This window comes from Struthio camelus, chromosome 6, assembly GCF_040807025.1.
Source record: "Struthio camelus isolate bStrCam1 chromosome 6, bStrCam1.hap1, whole genome shotgun sequence".
Classification (NCBI taxonomy): domain Eukaryota; kingdom Metazoa; phylum Chordata; class Aves; order Struthioniformes; family Struthionidae; genus Struthio; species Struthio camelus.
This window is the reverse complement of record NC_090947.1, coordinates 42,049,990-42,071,459: the sequence shown is the minus strand read 5'-3', so window position 1 is coordinate 42,071,459 and position 21,470 is coordinate 42,049,990. Positions and strand designations below refer to the sequence as shown.

General features: G+C 50.1%; 1 protein-coding gene across 3 annotated transcripts in view; it reads left to right on the top strand.

Annotated features, from left to right (window-relative positions):
* The window catches only part of ZEB2 (zinc finger E-box binding homeobox 2), a 111,885-nt gene that overhangs the window by 730 nt on the left and 89,685 nt on the right, over nucleotides 1-21,470 (top strand). The window lies entirely within an intron of this gene.

The following is a 21,470-nucleotide window of genomic DNA, read 5'->3' as shown; positions in this document are numbered from 1 at the left end:
AAAAAAACTGCCAAAAATAAAATTAAAAAAAAAAACAACGGAGGAGGGGGGGAAAAAGGGGGGGGGAGAAAAGAAGCGCCGGCAGCGTGAGAACCGGCGGCAGGCTGGCAGGGAGTTCGCCCCGCTCGCTTTTTTTTTTTTTTTTTTCTGTTGTTAAGCCGCTCGAAAACGAAACTTTCCTCCTCCCTAATAATTAATAACGCTAATGAGTTGGGTGCCGGGTTGTCCGCCTGCGCCGGGCTGCGCGGGGAGCGGGGAGCGGGGCTCCGGCCGGTGCCGGGCTCCCTCCCGGCCCCTGCCCGGCTCCTGCCCGGCTCCGCCGCCGCCGGGCTCTGCCCCCGCCCGCAGCCCCTGGCCCGGCCAGCCCGGCCCCACTTTCCACAACTTTCCTCCCGAGAAGCGGCAGGAAGGAAGATATTTGCGTGAACCTGAGCCCGTTGTGCTGATAGCTCGGCTACTTGATTAAAGTGGAGAGGTGGAGGTGGGGGTGCAAAGGGCAGGGGAGGGGGGGGACACAACAACGACGACGACAACAACAGCAAAAATACCACCAAAGACAAGAGAATGTCGATTAGAAACAAATGATCTCCCCCCCCCACTCCCCTTCCCTCGCTCTCTGGGTTGTGAGTGTGAGTGTGAGTGTGTGTGTGTGCGTGTGTATGTGTGTCTTTTTCTTGTTGTGGTGGAGGCGTCGAGCCATATGGGGGAGTGATAGAGGAATTTTAGTCAGAAACTGTTCGTTATGTTACACTGGCTTTTCCCTTTGTGTTGTCTTTGATCTATTTGCTTGGCTTAGTATTACAAAAAACCCCAACTAAAATAATGTATTCCGAGCAGCTTCCCAAGGATCCGTTCCTTGTTATCTTTTTTGAAAGTCTCTCCCCCTCCACCACCACCCTTTACTCTTGTGTCTGTCATTATTTAAGGTGGTCCTCACAGAGGAGACCTCCCCTTCCCCTCATCTCTGGGTAATTTAGTAGACATTAAAATTACACGTAATGTTTCCCTCTCCTCTCTTGTGTTTCCTCTGTTCTTTTTATTAAATGTTGGTTATTGATTTTCTAAAATCAATGTCTGTTGTGGGGCTTTTTTCCCCTTACAAGTATCTAAAGCACGTTGCTGATCAACTGGATAACAAAAGCTTTGTGTCAAGTAGCCTTTTTTCTTATGTTAAACAGTCATTTTTGAGAGAAAAGGAGAATGAGATTTAAAGCAACGCATCCAGAAGTGCTCTTTTGCAGTAAAGAATATTCTGAGTGTTTGAGGGGGGTTTTATTCCGCTTCTTCAGCCTCCTTGGCTCTTTTAATGCAAGATTATTAGTTTAGCGTGCTAGACCCATTACATGTTCTGCGGTGAGGGATGCATCTCTGCGTTTAGTATTTTCTCACCATAATTCGATCCGCAAAACAAAAATAAAAAGCTGGATGTCTCTGTTTGTGTAGGACATCGTGTCTGTAATCTGTGCGCCCTGTTATGGCACACAGGTCCCGGGGAGCACACATGGACCGGGCTGACAGAGGTTCTGTTGCTCCGTTGAAAGTGTGTTTTCACGGAACTTGGGCAGCCAGGACACTTGGGAGTCGAAAGTTTAATTGCGATTTTTAAGGTAACCACTTAAAGATCCTGCAAACTTCATTGCAAGTGTGCGCACTGCTTACACGAAGGTCTAACTTCTCCCTTCAGTGTCTTGCTCTGGCCAACAGAGAAAAAAAAATCTCGACTTTCTATCTGTCCGCTCTTTCCTCTTTGTGTTCCATAATTTGTTTCTTTCATTCATTTCTGAGTCAGAAATGTCCTGGTTCTGAGAAGCAGGTAGACGAGGGTGGGTTGTGTGGTTGCTTTTTTTTTTTTTTTTCATTTTCTCTTTCTCGACGAGCACGTATCCAATGCCTTTCCCTTTGGGAATTGCCTAGGATTTATCTGGACTGAGTGGATTTTTCTTCTTTCCTGGATTCGTGGAAAAGATGTCACTTCTGAGCTTGTGTCTCTGCTGATAACACTAAAAACGGTGATGCTTATCGAAATCATACAGAAATTCCTTAGAAACGCGACAGAATCAAAATAAAATTAGAAAGCCACCAAAAAAAAAAATAGATGGTCATCACGGCAACTAGAGTAGTGGGAGTGTAATCACACACAAATTATAGGAAGGAACAAAACAGAATAATCCAAGTCAGACCTAAACGCGTTACATGCCCTGCGTGTGCGTGTGTGCGAGGATGGCCGGGACTCAGGATTAGATAACGAGGCCGGGTACAATTACTGCGGAGCTAAAATAGGGTGGAAGGAAAAGCAAGCTGGGGATTTTCGCAGATAACGGAATAGAGGCGAGCTGAGGAGGAGCGCGCAGGAGCGCTGGGGCACACGGGTGGCGGAGAGGGCTGATAGGGAAATAAATAATCACCGAGCCGGGGCGGGGTGGCGGGGTGGGGGGGCGAGAGGGGAGGTAGGGGAAAGGGAAGACCCTAAAAAGAGGGGGCAGGAGCCGGGGGCAGCAGCGGAGCCGGCAGCCCAGGAATGCGGGGAAGTTCAGTCAGATGATCCGCGGCCGCCTGACTCACGCCGTAACACTTTCACTGCAGGAGAAGTGGCGGCAGAGCAGCGGCAGCGGCAGCAGCTGCAGCAGCAGCAGCGGCAGCAGCAGGAAGAGGGCAGCGAGCCCCCCCCCTCCCTCCCCCCCCGCCCCGTCCCCGGCTGCCCCGCTCCGCACGGGCGCCCCGCCGAGGCGGGGGCTGCGCGGGCGCGGGGGGGGGGGGGGGGACGCGGAGCGGCCCCCGCCCGGCCCCGCTGCTCCCTGCCCTGCCCTGCCACGCGGTGGGACACAGGCTGCCTCCTCCAAAAAAAAAAAAAATTAAAAAAAAATTTTACCCCCCCACCCAGGAAGGAGGGGAAGGGAGGAGGGGGGAAAGTTGGAGCTAATTTACTGCAAAGTTTCAGTAAACAGCTCTCTTTGATTCCTTTGCCATCCCGCTCCCAGTCGTAAAGAAAAGGGACAAAGTTCAATGCTTTGAGGGCGGGATGCAGCCCCAACGCAATTCTCCTTGCTCAGGGCGCTCACCAAAAAAAAAGAGGCCTCCACGCACCCTCCCTCCTTGTGGGGATGCTGGGGCAGGGGCAAAAACCTCCTTCGCTTGAAACGGAGGTGGGGGGGGGGAAGAAAGAGAGAGAGAGAGAGAGAGAAAGAAAGAAAGAAAGAAAGAAAGAAACCAGCCTTCCTGCTGTCTGCAGCGAGTGGGAAGGGAAGCTGATGCTCCCCGCTCGGGGAAGTTTGGGGGCAGCCGGAGCGCGCGTTTCGTGCGAGCGAGGGGGCTGCTGCGGGTGAAAGTCGAGTGGCCCGAGGCAGAGCGGGCCCCGGCAGCGCTCCCGGGCCCGGGCAGCCGGGCAGGGGCGCAAATCCGTTGCGGGGAGATTGTCCCTTGCTCGGGAGACAAATGCTCTGCCTCCAGGAGAGCACCTGGAGATAGGTATTAAAAATTAATGTGGCAAATGCGAGTGGCCAGGACGTAATGAGTATCCAGTGACATTTCCCTGCGCGGATTCATGTCTGGCGTGAGCTCTGACATGGAGCAGAGGAGGCTGTTTTCGGTGTCAAGGCTGATCTGTTCGTTTGATTCGGAGTTTTGGAGGAAAGCGGTGAATTTGGAGATTAGTGAGTGATTTACTGTTTGCCATTCGTGACGAGGCTTTGCTTCCTGGCTTCTGCTTGTTGCCCCCGCTTCGCAAGGAAACTTTTTGGGGAATTTCTAATCGCTGTAAGAAAATACGTCTGAAGCCTGCAAAGGCAATATTTTAAAAGGAAAAAAAATAAGGAAACAATTACAAGCTAATTACTAATAATTATCCATAGCCCACTGCCCAAGGTAGGGAAAATATGTGGAAGAGAGAGATGCAAGCTATCAGGACAGGCTGCTAATATTCCCTAAGAAAAATGTGTGGCTCCCTTTAGAGTGGGAAGAAGGGTGTTGATTCTTTTACAGCAGCACCACATTCACTCCAAGAAATAGGAAATTCTTCGCCTCACAACAGTTTTTGGCATCTGCATTATCCCAGTGCTTTTAAGGTGCATTTTCTCCTCTGTGAAAGAGAACTCTTTGTCCTTTTTTCTCCAAGCCCATGGCTTCCCAAGGTAGACACTATTTTGTGCCTGTCACACAGAAAGGGAGTGCAGGTTTGCAGTGCTCACAGACAATTGATTGTCTGCCCTAATGTGTTTCATTTACATGTTTATAACGTCAATAGTGCTGGGGTGTCCACTGTACCATTCATTCCAGCATTCCCACAAGGGTGCAATTGTCTGAATGGCCAAGTCAGACACCTTTTTGATTGCTCTTTAGTTGTCTTTTTAGAGTAGAGAGAAAAAGGAGAGAAATCTGTGAGGCAGAAACACTAGTTGAAAATATTTCAGAATTAAATGTCACCATTAAAGCAGATGTGAGCATTAGGCAAGCGGTATATTTTAACTAAGGTTCTGAAGGTGTAAACAAATTCAAAATAGAGGGGATGACTGCTGAACACTAAAGCTCATCCCGTCTCCTAATTTTTTAGTCTTTTTAAAAAATGATTTGTGGTTTTCATTTTCATTTCAGCCTCTGTAAATCCAGCCACCTCCTAACTCTTTGTACGCTGAACTATAATTTGTGATTTTTTTTCTATATATTTACATATCTCTGTTTGTGCCAACAGCATCAGCTAAGCACTTGGAAAGTCTATTGAGAGACTATTTAGGCTGAGGGAAGTATAAACTTAAAAAAGTAAGATTCAAATATTTCTTCATCAGCATTTTTAATGAAAAAAAAAAAAAAAGACAACGACTAGTCTTTTCCTTGAAGCGGTTTAACTTAAATAGCGGTGTATCAACTTCTTACGTCTGTGGTTACCGTCCTCTTACGCTGTGAGCTTGCAGCAGAGTGTTCCTAGGAGTTCCAAAGTCAATAAAAGATTACTTTTTAAGGTGTGCTGGACTGTTTTTATATGTCACGCTCTCCTCTATCATTGAAGTTGCTTCTGAGGGAGGCGAGAAATGACTGCATATGTTTCATATTAGAATAAATAAGCCTCACAGCTTATTGAAACTTACATATGCGTGTACGTATGCATGCACAGACGGGCGTATACACCTATGTGTGTGTAAAGAGAGTGTCTATGTGTACGTATATATATTATGTACATATAGGTTCATCCAGAAATAACGGTTCGCGTTTCAGACAAGATCATTTTCCCCTAAAAAAGAGGATGATCCCAGGAGCTCCAATTAATACAAGTTGACCTGTTCCGTCCATGGTCCATAAGGGAAAAGAGCACTAACTCCCGTGGCTTCTGGTCGGGAGGTAAAGCAAGGGGAAAACTTTTTATTTATTTATTTATTTCTCCTCTCTCTCTCTCTCTCTCTCTCTAATTTTTTGCTGTAATTTAAAAAAAAAAAAAAAGAAGCCTGTTTGTGGAAAGGTTTTTGTGTGTGTGTGTGTGTGCCTAACAGGGAAGACACACACAGTAGATGCACCGTTAGCTGAACCCCTGACACGGCGGTCTTTTGAATGCCTTAGGTATGATTTCACTTTCGCTCACATCAATGCTGACCTGAATGCCTTTCATATCTGATCCGCTGTGTCTCTCCCAGTAAACATCCCCTGAGGGGAGAACAAAGAAAGGAGCTCTTCTTCTTCTTAATCACAATTCAGCCCATTCACCGCCGGCAGGCTACATTTGCATTCTGCAACAGAAAGCCAAGATGAAAAGAGGAAAAAAAAAGGGGGGGAGAGAGAGAGAGAGAGAGAGAGAGAGTGAGAAGAAGGGGGGAAAAAGCAGAAGGGTGGAGGCTGAGTAAAATAACTTAGGTGTTTGTAGCTGTTTGTTGGGCTTCCCCTAGTTACAAGCCTTATATAGCTGCTGCTCTACCCAGCCTTGGCTCTTCTGACAGCAGATAGTGTTACAAGATGGCATGCCTGTACTATTCATGGCCACTCGCGCTAACACTTGAGGTAGAAAGTGTCAGAGAGGGATCAAATTCTACTCGGAGCAGGCTGTCGGAGTTAGGGTCAGGTGTGTGTACTCCCCGCTCTTGACTGCTGCCTATTATTTTGTTTTAATTACTATTATTGTTTACTCGCCGTGACCTTGGGGAGCGGGGGCGGCCGGAGCGGGGGTGAGGGGCGGCGGGGAGGGAGGTGGGGGGGGGGGGTTAAGGGGGAGATGTGATGCCGGAGCGGTGTAAAATGGCCAATGTGATTTTTTTCGTGTTGGGTTGTAGCCGGGCCCCGAAACCGCTGCGAGCGGCCGGGGAAAAGCAAGAGCCCGGCGAGCCCCGGCTCCGGCAGCGGCCCCGGGGCCCAGGGCGAGCCGCGGACAAGTCTCTCGGGCTGGTTTTCCGTGGTCACCTTCATGTGCCTTTCCCTCCCCTCCCTCCACTCCGCTTTGGCTGTTGGTTTGCTCTGCTGCGTTTTTAATAAGACGGTCTCAAAAAACGTCGAGGTCCTTGGTCGCATCCACTTTTTCTCACCAAGAGGAAGGTTTATTTATAACCGGATCCTGCTTACTGAGAAGTATTTAAGCCCTTTCAGGCAGAGCTGTCAAAATTTCCTGTGTTGTTTTGCCTCTATTTGCAACATGTAAAAAGTAATATGCAGTTGCTGGGATTGGGCTAACCAGGGGAGTGCAGAAATCTTAAGTGACAAGTTTTCAACTACACTCTCTCCTGCCGACCAAACTGTCATTTTTCAGAAACCACTTTTAAGAACCTAACAGGTTTTTTTTTTCCCCCATCAGCAAATAGATTAAATGTGCTAAAGCAACTTTGAGAGAGAAGAGCAGTTTGAACAATGCGGAGCGGGAGGGATGTCTTATTTCCCTGTCGCTGCTATGGCAGATCTCACTCCTCAGGAGCGCGCTAACCGAGATGTTACCAGTTGAACAGAAGCATGTGACACAGATTCCTGATTTTTTCCCAGAAGATTTGCAGAATTTACAAAAAGAGATTATCTCTACACCTTCCACCCTCCTAACCACCCCCATGACCCAAGCAAGGGAGGATTTAGGCAGATTTACTTCAGTAAACACCTTTGGACACTTGGGGAAAAGTAGGAGTCTGTTTGCAAAAGCAGGCTTTTGTTAAGTGAGGTGCTGGATAATGCTTTACCAAGCAGCTGTGATATTAACCTACCCAGTAATGCTAGAAAACTCTTTTTAACTCCTTGCGTGCTAGCGGGGTGGTGCTGCTCGGAGACGCGCCGTCCCCAAGGACTGCTGAGGCCTGGCAGTGCTGCTCGCCCGGCCCCCGCTGGCTTGAGTTGCGCTGGGGTCTTTTGGGTCTCTCTCTCTCTGACTCGAATAACGGGTGGGAAAAGCTGGGCGAAATCACTGCGAGGCAGTCCCGCGCCAGCCCGCGCTGATGCGCCCCCGGGCGCGCACACGCGGGCGCGCACGCCTGCGACTCCCACGGCAGGTAGCTACGACGCGCCAGGGCAGGTCTCGTTCAGGCCCCAGAGAGGCAGGTCAGCCCAGGACCTGACCCGAGCGCCAGAAGAGAAAGGAAGTTAGAGCTGCAAACCTGCAAGAGTGGGTTCCCGTTAACTGCGCTTCCTCCCCCCCCACCCCCCGCCCTTTCTTTTTTTTTCCCCCAGTGCGAAGCTGTCCGCTTTCTAAGGTTTGTAGGTTCTCGAAAGTGAACTTTTTGTTGGTTAAGGGTACTTTTCTACTCTTTTCTGAGCTACGAGAGGAAGGAGGGAATAAGTTAGTTATTTCTGCTGGTAGCAGAGTAACTTCACAGGTGTTTCTTTTTTTAGCTAGAATAAGATCGCTTCATTTAGGGATTTTTGTTGTCGAGTTTTTTTTTCTTTTTTTCCCCTTTTTTTAAAGTGTAGGTGTCAATGTTAGAGCAGCCACAAATGTGTGAGAAAGCAAAGGGTATGAGACATGACAGAATTAAAGGTGTTTGCTATGTTGTTACCCGTGTGTCAAGCTGCAAGCTCCCTTTGTCACAGCCTCCTGGTGATTTGATAGCGTGGATCCACTTCCCTCCGAAGTGATACAGCAGTTTCCAACTGGGCGGTTGAACGCGGCGCACTCGTTGCCATTGCATTTGCCTCCCCAAAATAGGTTTGAGCACCTCAGCATCAGCCAGAGCCCAGCACTCCCACCCTGCACCAGGGTGCTGTGCACTCAGACACCAGGACAGCAGCCACAGCATTGCAGTGTCTGGCATGGAGCGGCGTTTGGCAGCAATGTCATCTGCCAAATCATCCCATAATTACTTTTTATGTTATTTGTATGAATGACCAAGCATGCAGTATTCCTTTTGAAATCAAAGGAAGGCTTAAAACGCGTTTTTGAATACTTTCAGACCATGGTCAGGTCACAGTTTGGGAGCTGAATTAAACTGATCTCATTTGTGATCTAATTGAGGCTGGCAACAACCTTAGCAGTAGCAATAACATACAAATACAAATCAAAGAGCAGAATTCAGCAAATCAGATCTTTTGCTCGAATTCTGCCTGGGAGTTATTCTCCGGCTGCCAACAGAGAAGTTAAACTTTGTCCCGCTTCTCAGCGGCAGTGCAAGCCTTGCATATTTTTCGGGGCTTTGACAGGAAAGTTGGGCTAGAGAGGGAGAGGCACAAAGGAGCGGAGCGGGCTCTGCCTGGCCGGGGAGCCGGCGAGCGAGGCGCAGCGACTCGTCGCGGATGCTCCCAGGGAGCGCGGTGGCAGCAAGCGGAGGAGGAGCAGACGGGAAGGAGCAGAAGGAGCGAGAGGGGAGCGGGAACGCTGATTTTGCAGGCGGGGAGTCCGCTCCTTCGCCTGCCGCGCAGCCCGCCGGCGCAATCGCCAGCGCGGCTGCCAACTCCTCTCCGGTTACGCCGGGCACCGCGCGGAACCGGCGCCGCAGCGCGCAGGCGGGCGCTCCGCGGCTCCGCCGGGGCAGCAGCGAGCCGGGCCGCCGCCGCGCTCCCCTCCGCCGCGCGCAACCTGCGCCGCCCCCGGGGGCGGTCCGCGGGGCAGCCGCGCCGCTCCGCGGGGGAGCCCGGCCCGGCTTCCCACCCCCCCACACCCCTCCCCGCAGGGGCGGAGGAAGGCGGCCTCCCCCCTCGCCTTTCCTCCCCCCCCAACCTTTTCCTCCTAGCCGGCCCCCGCGGAGAGGCGCGGAGCGGGCTGCAAAGGCAGGTCTGGGCGGCGGGGGGGGGCTCCTCGGGGCTCCCTCCGCGCTTCTGGCACGCGGCGGCGGCCCGCAAAGAGGCGCCGCGGGGCGCGGAGCGGCCGCAGCCCGGCTCGGCCGGCCCGGCCCCGCTGCGCGCCCCGCGCTGCGCTCCCGCCGCCGCGCAGCCCCGAACTTCGCTTTGGGAGGAAAGGCTGCAAACCGCCTCCTGCTTCCCGCTGTCGAGCGCTCTTCCAGAGGCTGGGATTTCAAATGCGTCCTGAACTCCCCCCCCCCCCCCCGCCTTCCCTTCTCCTTTGGGCCATTATTTTCTTGGAGTAAAACCTGTTTACTCGCCTCTTTGTTTTTTGACATTAAACGAGTTTCCATCTCCTGCTCCTGTGAATCTCTAAGAAATAGATAAACCATTATATTGCCCCCTTCTCCCCCCAACTCCCCCCCCCCCCGCTCGTATTTTAAAGCAGCGATCCTGACAGCAGTACTATTATTGCACTTTATGTTTTAGTGGATGTTTGCTGTTGCTAGTTACAGCAACACTTATCATAAGACAGCAAGAAAAGAGTAGTCCCTGGTAATTAAAGTAATGAAATATTCATTTACTCTACCTTTTCAGTAGTCTCACAAATTAGGCTGCTACATTTAATGCCTGCACTGCCTCTGTTTTTATTATAATGGCAGCTTTCGCATCTGCAATTAGGACTAATTCTGACAGTTACAATTTCTGAGGGATGGTAAACAGTGAACGAGATGTGCAGCAGTGGTATTACACGTGAAAAGCCCTTGTCTCTTTAACCTTGTTGTTTTTTTTTCTCGCAGAGGTTACCTTTTCCCGATGGTGCAAAATCGACTTGACATAACTGTTCATCAGTTTCAGGGTTTTCCCTGGAGGTATTTGCATCAAATCAGCCCAGTCAAGCTTCAAGTTGAAATTGGCAGGCCAGAAACTGACAGGGTAGGGACTGGGAAAGAGACAGCTAAAGTGCAAGGCAGCGCGCTGACAGCGCGGCCCGGCGGGCGGGGAGCGCGGGGCGCGGGGGCCGCCCGCGGCGCCGGCCCGGCCCCGGAGCCCTCGCAGGGGACCGGCCGCAGACGGGGCAGCACCAAGGTGCTGGAGAACCAAGCGGGAAGCGCTGGCCAGAAGTTAGAATTCACCAGCGTGGTGTTTTGGGTTGGTTTGTTGGTTTTTTTGTTTGTTTGTTTGTTTTGGTGCGCCGCGGATCTTAAGTGACTGAGTTTCATCGCTAATACCGACGCGAGCGTGTCTCGATCAGCTAATAAATAAATACTATATATAACTATATATATATCTCTATCTCTCTCTCTCTCTCTCTGCATATATCTATATATCTATTATATCTATCTATTATATCTCTCTCTATATATCCGCACAGAGAGAGGTTCCTCTGCGAGGCTAATTGGGCTAGAAGCTGAACAACCGCTTCCCCTGAATCTGTTGTTGCGTTTATCCTCTGTCGCCGAAGGGCGGGGGGGCCCGAAGGAGGATGATGTGGAAATCAGTTTTTGATAGATTGTTGGACAAATCAGGATCGTTCTCTCTGTCCTCCCCCCCCCCCCCCGCCCCGCTCTTCTCGCGCCTCCTTCCCCCCTCCTCCCCCGGCGGAGTTTTAGTTATTGGGAAATAATTCAAAATCTTATTTAGCCCTCTCACGTTGCACGGAAGGGAGCAGCCTCTCAAAGGATGTGCCACTCCGTCCCTTCTTTAAAGGTAACAACGAACGAAACTGTGCTACTTTCCTGGGGAAGAGAGCTGGCAGTACTTTCTTCCCTAAATATATATGTGTAGTCCTTACTAGATGATTAAAAATCCTTCTCACTTTTCCTACCAGACTTGTGCTAAAGTAAGCCTTGCTTTCAAACAGTTTTTCAGCTGTGTGTGTGACAGGCATTGGCTGATCTGCTGATGCCCATTCGACAGGCACTGTTGAGCTAAAGTGGTGTGACGGCACAGTTTTGTTAAGCTGTGAACAAAGGGCTGGAGATGCCTCGCTGGCATCATCCATGTGCATATTGGCCTTGTCACAGTTTTGCTTGATTTAATGCTCTGTTTATTCCTAGATATTAGAACTTAAATTCCAAACAATATGTTTTCATATACTACACACAAACTTTATTTTAAAAGCCTTTACTCCCAGGAACTACAGATCCATTTGTCTGCCCAATATCCATGCAGCCAACATTTAAAAACGTAGCTCCCAGATAAATAGGTGGCCGGTAGCCTCTTAACTGTTATCCAGTTAAAAATGGGATTTCAGTTTTAAAAAAAGTCTTATAAGGGTAAAAGATTTATTTTTTCTTTGATCATTTGTTGAGAGTTGTTATTTATTTCAACAGTGGATTTTCTCATAAGCTCCTAAAGGAAAGGTTACCCCATGTGCAGACAGGGCAGGCAGGATGGACTTTTCAAGTGACATATCATCCCAGTGGTGCTGCTGTGATAAAAGAAGCACTTTGCAAATACCTGTAAGCATATTCGGGTGATTATTGGGAGGCAGAAAGAAAGCAAGCTGGGTTACGGCAGGTTAGTGGAAGGGAGCAGGCAACAGGATTAAGAGTAAAAAATATATATTCATTAGGTGGCCGTAACTGTGTACCTCAGCAGTTCGTCGAGAGAAAACTCCAGCATGTGGAGCTATATTTAGATTCGGATTCTCTTCTTCTGGAGAAGCCGTAGGCTTTTATCTGCAGAAAGTTTTTTTTTTTTTCCCCTCTCTTTCTTCTTCTTCTTTTTTTCCTCCTTCTTCTTTGCCTTTCCAAACTCTCTTCAGGTTTGCTGCAAGTGTTTGCAGAGAGATTAGCCGGGCAGGGCGCACGGAGGAGGTAGCCCCGGGAAGCGGCCCTGAGCCGGCAGGAATGCCCAGGGCGCGACGGCGCCCGCAGCCGCCCCGCCGAGGCCGGGGAGCAGGTATTCCCCTCTTTGTTTCGCACGGGAGACAAAGTACTTATGGAAAGGTTTGTGGCGAGACATCAAATCCCAGCAGGAACACAGATGTTCCCACTTTTACGGGCTTACCAACGAACATATCGGCTTAAACGAGTTTATGAAATGAAGGAGTTATTTATTTGTCCTTAGGAGATGCAGCAGCGCCTTGGTTTGGCTGTCCGTCGCTCCCGCCACGCGGGGTTATTTTGGCCAAGGCACGGTGCTTTGCTTGAGGGCTATGAGTAGGGAGGGGAAGGAGGGGGAGGAGGTGACACGCAGCGAAATGAAAGTATTCCTTCTCCAAACAGTGCGATCTAGAGCCTAAATCTGAAATTGAATCTGCTGGGCAAAACCTGTACAATTTTTCTACCTGCCCTTAGCCTGCTTCCTTTCAACTATGACAGTTTTACTAACTGAAATGAATGGGCTTGCTTTCTCCGGTACCTTTTCTCAGTATGCGTTTACATCAAGTACTTCAAACAGAGAGCTGGGTGATATATGTAGGGGGACAGCTTGCACAGAATAAGCTTTAATGGTTAATTTTGGTATAGCTTTATAAATGAAAGGGACTTAAACCTACTAGCCGTATAGATCACAAGACCTTATGTGGTCTATTCTTCTCTAGATGCACAAGAGATTTACGTGCCTAAGTCCCACAAGAGTTAATGGGAGTTACGCATGTAAATCTCTTCCACAGCGAGATAATAGACTCTTTTATGTATGGATAGCTGGATTCCTAGGAAAATCACCTACTGAACAGTAGACTTATGTCCTTCCCTCTTCGCAAATATTTATAAAACAAGCAGGCCCCAAGATGAGACCTAGGACCCCGAAAGACACCTCTGGGACAGCAGCGATGCCCCTGCGCCCCGCCGGGGTTTAGCAGCAAGCGAGCTGAGTGCGGGAAGCGGGATTGTCCCCCCAAATCTGCGCTGTTTGCTCAGTTTCGTTTCCCAGTGTCCATCTGCTGTTGGTGGCATCGCAGGTCTGATGGCGGTGGGATGTGACGTCGCAGTGCATTACGAACCCCAGCTGCTAAAGACCTCTCCTTGCGTGGGGTTGCAAGGCAAAGCAGGGGAGCGAGGGCCACTCGGGCCGGGTTTCGCTCGCTGTCGCACCGGGCATGACGGGAAATACCTGTCACGGGGCCAAAACCACGGCCGCGGAGCCCCGGCCTCCCCCCGTTCGCCCCATTGGGTTGGAAACCCCCGCCAGGACCACGCTCGGCCACCTCTCAGCGTGGTGGCTTCTTGGCCACCAGCTCCAAACGCCCAGATGTTGCTAACGCTGCACATCTGCCCCCTTCCTGCCTCCCTCCCCGAAAGGGAAAGCAGGCTCTGCCTCAGAAAAGTAAGGTCTTAGAGTCGCTCCGTGCTGATAGATATAGCTCGGAAGAGGTGTATCTGCGAGCCGTGAGTCAAGGGAGATGCTGCCCGCCCGCAACGTGGGGCTGGAGATCGCCAGCGGGCCTGGGAAAGCGCAAGTCCAAAAAACTCACGCCGCTAGGCGCTCGGATGCGATCCCGGGGTTCCCGCTGGCGGCGGGGTGGGAAAAGCCCATTGTTTGCCGATTATCGTATCGCCGGCCCCGGCCGATGCCCGGGCGCGCAAGGAAAGCGTGCGGCGCTTGCCCTCGATTTTCGGATCCCAAAATGGTGCTGCAAAGTCTGTGCATGCCTAATTACATTTTCTGCTAGGCTGTGCAATACAAAATGTATGCTGCAGCAATCAGTGAGTTAACAGTATCAATCAATTTGTAAACAGATGAAGTCACTCATTCCCAAACTGGTTTTCCAAAAACAATTACTAAATTACAATAGAAAAAAATTGTACAGTTACTGTATTTGTGTGCTGTGTTACAATCAACATACCAGGGAAACAAAACAATTTAATGCAGAAAAATCATCATTCATCTACATTATAATTGCTTCTTTTTCACATCTACAGGGCGGTTAATTAAAATTGTGATTAAATGCGGTCGCGCTGCCTAAGATGTCTTGCCCAAAACAGGTGGTACAGAATTTAAAAGTAAAAAAAATGTAATTAGCATTGGAAATTGAGAAATTGCCTGTAAGAATCAGTGTTAATTTCAGTCAGTGATGAGGTAATTTATAAATGAATGCAGTGGAGGCTGTGCAAATGCACAATTGCCTTCCTGCCTATTCTTAGCATTCTCAGCATGCAGGTGAAAATGTTTTCAAAATATTGAGGTAATTTGAAAATCAATCCGTGCATGCCCTATCTCTTTGCTCTTATTCGTAGCGAGGGCTGAGCGAATGCCGCCGTAGGTGGCACGGCGCATCACTTCGGCGCGTTTTGGGGAGCGCCGCGATGGCACGTGGGGTGGCATCAGCTAGAGGTTAGCGAAACGCAATGTTTGGCTGAGATCCTTCACAAAGGCCAAAAAACGGCGACTGAAGTCCCTGGCAATCCTGAATGTCTTCAAATATGGTATGTGCTTAAACGATGCAGTATCAAAAAAAAGAAAAAAAAGTAAGAGCAACCTGCAGTGAGTTGTACTAGTGCAGCACGGAGAGTGCGGAATAAAAGAGATGCTAATATGGCACCGAAATCATAACGATTTCTTGTTTCGGATTAGCACAGTGCACTAGGAAAGTCTCGGTGGCACCGCTGTTTCCTTTAAAAACTCTCCTTCTAAGCACGCATTTCCAATCGCATCCCACAGCCGTACAAGCCGTGTTAACTGGGTTATGCATACAGAGATCTTCCCTTAGATGAACTTCGTTTATCAGTGTTTTGGCGCCCTTTATAAACTCGGAGCTAGCGCGCGGGAAACGCTAATTCCTAACTAAGCCACGACCTCCAGACGCAGCAAGCCGGAGGCAGACCTGGCGAGGAGCAGAGATTAAAGACCGAAAGTCTTCCTGACAGCCACCCAACTCCGGGAGCGACGTTGCTGGAGCCGCGTCGGCCCGAGTCGGCCCGTCCTTGGGCTCCGGTTGGACTCTGCAACCGACTCGGGCCCCGTTGGCCGCAGCTCGCGCTTTCGGCAACGTTGAGCGCTTGGCAGAGGTCCACGCACGACCCACTCGCATCTCCCAGCCGGGGCGTACAGGTGTTGGCGTCAGGTCGCTGTAACGCCGGCGCGCCACGGCTTTTTGAGCGTGACGCGCCTTAATTAAAGCAAGCTGCTCTGCCTGCATGAAGAGTGATTTAGCCGTGTAATTTAACTATTGAAGACCTTTCTATTAATTTCTCTGTGACGGAATAGTGAACTTTTCTTCTGGCTGCCGCTTGTTTTTCCTTTCCGATATGACGCGGGAACTTCAGAGAGGGTTTCGATGCTCTTTCGGTTTGTTCGTAATGGGGAGAAAAGAAAAAAAAGAAAAAAAGGCCAGGAAGGGATTAGGCCCTAGGAAGGGACGGGGATGGGCCAGAGCGTGCCGAGATTGGTGTCGGAACAACGTGATTTCGGGTGAGGGCAGAGCGAGGGACTTTCTGCGCTTGCTGCTATCCCCACCCGCTTCCCACAAATTCGGGGGGCCCCCGGGCGCCGCAATTCCCCTCCTCCTCCTCCTCCCTGCCTACGGAAGAGGGGAAAGGGGCGCTCTGACCCCTTCGCCGGGCTCGGCCCCAAGCCTACCAAAGCAGGCGGCCGCCCTCCGGGCCGGCAGCCGCGGTTTCGGCAGCGGGCGACGGGACGCCGAGGAGCCGGACGAAGGAAGGCGCCAAGGCGGGCGCCTCCAAAAGCCAAACGCCCCCCGCCCCCCACCCCGTTCGCTGCGCGAGCGACTGTTGTCATCCAGGATACGATGGGGCTTTCTCGTTTTTCTTCTTTTTAACCGCCGAGCGATCAGGGCGGCGATGAGGCCGACGGACCGCAAGGCGTTTTGCAAGGGGAGCGGGGCGGCGCGGCGCCGGTGCCCTCCGACTTCCCGTTGCCCCGCCGGAGGGAAAGATAGCTTGACACCTTAGCGGACGGACCTGAGCGGTACCCAAATGCCGAGCCGCGGTCAACGGGAGCCGTGCGGTGACGTCCGCGGGCGGCGGGTCGGGCTGGGCGGTTTTGGGGGCGGAAGGGCTGGAGCGTCCCGCTGGCTCGGGCCGGGAGCCCAGCCGAGCAGCGCTTGGCCTTGCTCTTCCTGCCCTCCGCCGAGGGAGGCAGGTGGCGGCGCCGCCAGCCCCTCGCCCCTCGGCACGGGACGCCCTTCGGGGTTTTTGCGGGCCCCGGCAAGGGCCGAGCGGGGACACCGAGCGGGATTTGGGCCGCGGCAGGGGGACGGCGGCCCACGGGCGGCTTCGCCTCGTGCCGAAAGAGCGAGCCGGCGCCGCTGGCTCTGCGTGGCGCGTCGGGCCTCCGCCGCCGCTCCACACAGCCGAGCCGCTTCGTTTAATTAATCGTGGCGTTTTCGTCTTCGGAAAGAGCCAAATGAAAATATCCTCTTTTGTTTCCTCTCTGTAACTGTCGGCGCTTTCGGCAAGTTTAACTCCTCCGCCACCCCGGACTCCTCGCGCAGACGCGTGGGGTTTTGGGGGCTGGGGTTTTTTTATTATTATTATTTTTGGCTCTTTTTTTTTTTTTTCCCTCCTTTCTTTTCCTAGGCACTTCTCATCCTCGCCGTCCTACAGCAGGCCCCAAAGCCGGGGCCGTTTTTGTAACAGCTATGCGACAAATTGTTGGGCTTTTATCCGCGCCGGACATCTTTGCCGGGCTTGCTTGTTGTTTTTTCTCTTCGGCTGTGTCGTTGGGACCAAAGGTGGCTGCTTTTGTGCAGCATGTCAAATCTGGTTAACGCGGGGCCGTTTATCTCCAAAACCACTGGCGGACAATGGCAGGGGGCGTCGCGGGCCCGCTCGTTGGGGGCTGCCGCCGTGAAACGGGTTGTTTTTTGGCCCGGGGGGGGGGACGGCGTCGCGGCGGGCCGGCGAGGTGTTTCCCGCTGCCGGGAAGCTCGCAGAGACGAAGGCAGCGCAAGCGGGGCGCCGCTTGCCCGGCGCGGTGTAGAAAATCGGAGGCGGCGCAGCCCGCAAGAGCGAGACGCGGCTTCGTATCTGTGCACGTACGCGGCGCTTTGGCAAAGACTTCACCGAGGGGAGGAGGCGGCGGGGTTGGAGGGGGGTGGGGGGGGAGGAAAAAAAAAAAAAGAAAAGGAAAAGAAACCACCGCATTTATTTTCTTCTCCTCTGCTTGTTTTCGAGGGTGATGCGCGCGTGCGTGTGCGGGTATAGAGGCGTTCGTGCGCGTGGCGTGTGGTCGTGCACAGAGCGTGCGGCGGGAGAGGGGACGGACCGTCGCGCGAGGGTGATGCGCCCAGACGCAGAAGCGGCGCGGTTGCAGGTTAGCGCCCGTTCGGCGCGCGTACGCGTGCGAAGGGTGGAAAGGTGCTCACCGTGACGAAGACACGAACTATTCCGAACAACCCCCCCCCCCAAAAAACAACCCCCCCCCTCCCGCCTCCCCACTTCCACAACAAAGTTTGTGGCTTTGGTTGCTTTCCAGATATTTAAGTCGCGCAGAAACATTCCTGGTGAAAACGATTCAGTGATAATTATCAAATAAAAAAGGCGGTAAAGAGATTGAAAAGTTGGATTCATCGCAAAATGAGGGCTAGCTGCAAAGTGTCAGTGCCTCTTTTGCAGTGGAAGCATTTAAGATAGCACCACTCCATGTTTTTTTAATGATTTGCTGTGTTGTGTAATAATTATACGTACAGTGCAGCGAGGTTACTTGGAGGAACACCACACTATGTATGTTTTTTGAGTAAAGGACCCAGGAGATTGCCTTTCACTTTGAAAACAATCCCTAATATCAGGAAAATGCTCTGTTTGTTTATGCGTACATAATGCAAGTTTGTCCGCCTGGGAACTGCAGCAAATGGGAGAAGTATGCATGGATTTCACAGGTAACAGGATTACGTGGGCACATAATTGATCCATTTGGAGAAAAAAATGACAGTGCTCTAAAGATGCCTAGGCTTTGGAGATGGAGTTTATGAAACAGGCATTTGTAAATTCAAAGGAATCAATATGTCAATTTTATTACATCTCAGGACCAGCTGGGCATTAAAGGAACAGTCGCCTTTTTGAGGTTGCAGCTGCGTAGTCGTGTATTGTGTACCTTTCTTAAAAGGCTTAGAGTTTTAGAAAATGTACTTTACCAGAGCTTTGCACCTTTTCAGCCCCCGGCCTGCACCGACAAGAAAGACACAACGCATTACATTGTGTTACTTCTCCTCTACGGCCCCAGTGGCTAAAAAAAGCTGGGCTTTAATTATATAAAGCAAAAATATTACTAATAAATATATGCACGGAAGAAGACTAAGGAGGGTTCGTATCCCTCCTTATGCTGAAGGAAGTGCTTAGGTTCCTTTGAAATGCCTACCTGTATTTCAAGCCAGGAGTTCGGCACACGTCGCAGAGGCGGTATCGTAATGTGAGACGCCCGAAAGAGCAAGTGAAAGATCCCACGTTAGGCTTGGTCCAGATCACTGTAAAACAATATCTACTCTTTCTTCACGTTGGAGTTTAAGAACTCAGATTGATTAAATGTAATGCAAACCTTGGTTTCCCCAAGGGACACCAGTCTTTGGTTGTTTAGTTGATTTTAAAATACAGCTTTCCATACAAACTTGCAATATAGAATATAGGGATGTTGAATGGACTTTGGGCCGGTGTGGAGACCCACTGCCCTGCAGGCTATCACGGCCACCCAAAACAGACTCTAAATCCCAGAGATGCTTAATTCCCAAGGAATTATTGCCCAATAAAGTTTTTTTTGTTTTGGGGGCGTTTAGCCAAGGGGCAATTGTGGCTTCCCAGAATGTGATGTACTTGGTACTACCTAAAAGGCGCTTGGTTCAGGGACTGTAAAAAAATGAGCACGCTTTCAGCCTTCAGGGTATGTTCAATTGTCTTCTTTCCTCTGCTTGCTGGTGGTGCTGAGGTGGACCTGCTATATTCAGCCGACCATGCAACCTACCATGCAACCTCAAATTTGTGCTTAATATTGTAAAAGCAACCACTGATTTTGGATATGTAGCTATGGACAGTAGCAACGGCTCGAGAAGGTCCCACATCTGAAAATCCACCTAAAAGCATTCAAGTGGGTGTACCAAGAAGGAGGTGCTTGCAATCTGTGGCCACTTCTCCCTGAGTCTTTCCTGCCTCCTCAGGATCCCCAGCTTCATTAGGATCCTCTCTGATCCTCTGTAATGCTCTCCCTGCTCCCCTTGCATAAAGTTTCCTTTCCTTTGAGCTCATATTCCTCAGCCCAGCCCAGCTACACACAGGTTTCTGTAGGTACCCTATCCTGCCCAGTAATTCAATTTCCCTTTGCCTGAGGATCTCTACTTTGACATAAGGTATGGTTAAAGTGTTTCTCCATTGCTGTGCTAACACTTAACCATGTAAATATGGCTTGGATGATGTGAGATCACACTCTAACTAGGTTCATTATATTAGCAAGCGCTGCAAAAAATAGGTAGAGTGCTACACAGAGTGCTATACACACATGTATGTTCTACTATAGCTCTATCTCCCCACGTCACCTACAAATATGGAGTGAATAGGAAAGAACGAGAAGGCCAGATACCCCCAAAGAGTACGGAAGAGCTCATACAAACACTACAAGCTAGTTAGTTATTGTTTTATGGACAAAGACTTAGTATGAATTAAAACCTTATTCTTCAGCAATGTGCTTTCTAAACATTTTATAAAATCTTCATCTGCTAAGGAACACATGGAAAGAGAGATTTAGAGTATTTTCATAGAAATATGTGGCAGGGTAGAAAGTACAGATGAACTTTTGCCAAGTATCTTCAGTCTTGACGCAAATACACATGAATGAAGAAGAGGCAAACTGTATAAACCAAATGGATAGGTTAGAGTTTACAAAATTGCAGGAAGTTCACAGGTAAGATTTCCTTTCAGTGTAGATCTGTCTGTGTGCTGAGGTATAAAAGGCATGACCTATACACTTAGTTCTTCTCAGCGTCCTTCACTAATGATGCAAAACTTTGAGATAAGCCTTGGTTTTAAATAGTCTATATTAACATTTTCCAAGCCCTACAGCAATCTCTGCTCCAACTTCTCATGTCTTTCCCTAGTTGTTAGGAGAGTGTTATTGGAGGATGAGTAAGAAGAGTTTTAGTAACTTGGCCGAGGCCTCCCAGGAAGTCAGCTGGACCTAAACACCTAGAACTAATAAAACTAGAGGTCATATTCTGATCTCGGTTACATCACTGGTGCAATCCCAGAGCCGCTCTGTGGGCAGCCTTTATATCCCGTCAGTTCTTTGAATATAATGGTAAGAGAAAGCTTCCCAAGGTGTAAAAATGGAAAACCAAAGTGCTGCCATGGACCGGATTGACAGCTTTTCCACTGAGATCATAACAGCTTCTTCAGAGACTTCCCCAATCTCTGTAGAAGTGCAGGAGGCACTGCCAATATCCGCAGATCATTGGCATGATAGACCGTAACGGCTTCTTCAGAGCCGTTCCGGTCTATCGTGTCAATGCGTACTTAGGGAGTCCTCAACGCATGGATCATTGACACGGCACTACATAACGGCTCCTCAGAAGCCATTACCGGGTATCAAGTCAATGCATACTTAGGGAGCCTTTAATGCACGGACCCACGCAACTCGACTTGCTCTGAATACTAACAATCCTGCGGAAAAGTACTTACTGCATGTGTCATTGAGGGGGGTTATCAACACCCACGCGCGAGGGCTCGCCTTAGGTGCAACGTGATGGACGCTTGCGTTGGAGAAGGAAGCCTGGTCCCAAACTGGGCGCTGTAAGAGGGTGCCTGAAACGCAGGAACTTCCCCTCATCTGCTAACCGCCTTTTATTTCACACAATATATAAAAAAACCCACTCTCAGTAAAGCCAAGGTCCAGCCCGGGACAAATATTTTATAGGTAAACTCTAAAGCCTTGAATGTAAGTGTTGCAATGGCAACGCTGGCAAACCCTTAAACGAAAAGCAGTGGTTCTTTAGCTCTAGCGCAATAATTGTGTATTTTACCGCTTTGCACTACGTTGCTGTAGCTATCAAAAATACCAAGTATTTCTGGTGATCTCTGCAAGATGTTTAGCTATCTTTCCACATCAAGCTTGAAAAAAAAAAACCCTCTTGAACAAGAACTGCTTTGTCAAATACCATGTCACCCAGCAAGGAGTTCGTCTCGATTTTTTGACCCGTTCCCCAGGGCATGTTGAACGAACGAGACTTTCCAAACCGTTGCAGCGCCTCTGCTCCGACTTGGAAACGAGCCCCCCCCCTCCCCTCTCGGAAGGTTTTCACTCCCGCAGAAGAGATTTCACTGCGCCGAGTCGAAAATGCTCCGAGTTTGCTGTTGTTGATATTTTTTTCTTTTGTGTTCTGCTTGCTGACTGACATCTGCTATCATGCTAAGCAGGTG